This window comes from Lathyrus oleraceus, chromosome 6 (assembly GCF_024323335.1).
Source record: "Lathyrus oleraceus cultivar Zhongwan6 chromosome 6, CAAS_Psat_ZW6_1.0, whole genome shotgun sequence".
Taxonomy (NCBI): domain Eukaryota; kingdom Viridiplantae; phylum Streptophyta; class Magnoliopsida; order Fabales; family Fabaceae; genus Lathyrus; species Lathyrus oleraceus.
The window spans coordinates 319,223,439-319,226,097 of record NC_066584.1 but is presented as its reverse complement, the minus strand read 5'-3'; positions in this window follow the sequence as shown (position 1 = coordinate 319,226,097).

Sequence of the window (2,659 nt, the reverse complement as noted above, 5' to 3'; positions counted from 1 at the left end):
GTTGCAGGGTGATATGAGCACTCCATAAATAAGCATAACATGCTATAATTTCTATAAATACGAGTGTCATGGTGGTGATTTTTAGAACATTTGAAGTCAATGGAGGCAATCACTTCAAGGGATTTCATATGTTATCTTTATCAATTGTGATATTGTTAATTGCACTATGAGTAGTTAAACTCTTCTACCTTAGGTTGTGTTATGATGAACATATTTCACTTTTGTTGGATTCTATGTTGATTTGACTTTGTATGAACCTTTTGATCTATAATGCCATTCAATTTCTTATTGTTCTTAATGCTTTTTATGTGAGATATTCTTTTAATTTGATCTTGGGCACATAGGGAATACTGATTATTAGTCTATGTGTTAGACCTAAGGCAATTGTTGTACTTAGGGATGGCAAAACGGGCTCGGCCCGCGGGGCATGCCCGTTTTGCCCGCACTTTTGTGCGGGGCGGGCCAAGGATTTAGGCCCTCACCCTCAAATGTGTCCGCCCCTCCCCGCCCCGTTTTTTTCGCGAGCTTTTGCGGGCACGTGTATTTACATAAATTTTTGCATTTTTAGGCTTAAAGAGTGAAGTGCCCGCGGGCTTTCCCCGTCCCGCCCTCACTTTTTTGCGGGACGGGTCTAAGTTTTAGGTCCGCATCCTCAACTATGACTGCCCCGCCCCGCCCCATTTTTTGTGGGCTTTTGCGGGGCGGGCCTAAACGGGGCGGACATGCCCGTTTGCCACCCCTAGTTGTACTTACGCTGGTTGAATATGAATAGGAGACCCTGAGTGGTGGCATAGGGAATTAACATTCTATACATCATCTAACCCTGCTTACGCTGGCGGACTAGGGATAAAAAGCTCTGAGTAGTGGTTAGTAAGTTATTTCGTGAGGGATCGACTATAACGGTTTTGTTAATTTGCCATGGGGTTATAGTGATAAGACCATTCATACAAGACATTAAACATCAAAAATAGAGGAATGAGGTATTCTAGAACATAACCTAACCACTTTCGTGATTCTATTTACTCGTTTATTTACTTTTCACACAAAAACTCGAAACCCGCCTTTTACTAGCTTTTATACATTGCACACACTTTGTCTTGCTTGGATACAGTCTCCGTGGATTCGATCTTTTTATTACTTCGACATTATCGGTACACTTGTCGAGAAATCATCAAGTTTTTGGCGCCGTTGTCAGGGACTATTGATATTTTAAAAAGACGACGTTTGTGCAACATTTTACTTTTAATCTTTTTAATTTTTATTTTATTTTCTTATTTATCATAATGATACTGAGGTATTTTCTATTTGTGTATGTGCAGTTCAGGGTCAATATTAATACCATTGGATCTAGAAATTGAAAGAACCACACGTGCTCTTAGAAAAGAAGTTAGAGAAGAAGCTCTGGACGAAGGAATACCAGAAGAAGATAAACTATCAAGTTCTTCTGATTCTGAAGAGGAAGTCACCATCGCAGTTGCATAACCCCTAACTATGGGGAACTACTGTTAAATGACCGATGAAGGACAAATTTCAAGAGGGTTTGTACCGGCAGACCCTACTAACTTTAATATTAAAAATTATGTACTTTCAGGTTTAAGAGAAAATACGTTCGACGAGAACATGATTAGAGATCCATGGGCGCATCTTGCTTGCTTCTACGAAATAACTTCAATGTGCAAACCAACTGATGTCATTGAAGACCAGGTTAAATTGAGGTTGTTTGGGTTCTTATTGATTGGAAGGGCGAAAGATCGGTTACTTTTCCTTCCAAATGGAATGATCCAGACTTGGAAGGAATTGGAGGATAAATTCCTGGAAATATTTTTCACTACTACTCAGTTTACCGAGCACCAGGTAGAAATTGTGAATTGTGACCAATAGGAAACTAAGTCACTTTATGGCTCTTGGGAAAGATTCAAACTTTTGTTACACAGATGCCCAAATCACAACATGAATAATATGAAGCAGAACTTCATCAAGGGTCTCAAGAGTCAATCTCGCATGTTATTGGATGCTTTTGCACGAGGTACTATCCACCAAATGACATAACCACAAGTAAAAGACCTAATTGAGAAGATGTGTATGAATGAGTACCGGTCAAAAAGAGAAAGGTCGGTCAAGATGGAAACTGTTGGAACGCCTAAATATATGTTAGTTATTGATACCCATACTGCTCTTTTAGCTCATATTGAATTGTTAAATAAAAAGTTAGTTGAAAGCAGCTTAGGTAAAGCTAACGTGAGTCAGTTATAAGCACTTAGGTGAGATTTCTATGGAGGAGAACATGCGAATGAAAGAAGTTCATTCGAAGGGCCAAGTGAGGAGGTCCAATTTTCTAATTTTCAGAAGAACAACCCGTATTCTAACACATACAATCCGGGTTGGAAAGATCACCCAAATTTTCGTTGGAACAATAATCAAAATTAAAATGCTAATCAAGGTAGGTAACAAAGCCAACAAGCTCCGTTTCAAAGGTAGCTGTCACAGTTGGAACAAACCTTGCATAATTTCATTGAAGTCGCTCAAAGTGGCTTTGATCAGGTTACTAAGAACCATGAAGAAATGAGTAGAAACTAGGATGCGTCTATCAAAAATTTGGAGATGAAGATTGGTCAGTTATGAAGACAAATAGCTACTTTGCCAAGATCAAGTGGAGGAT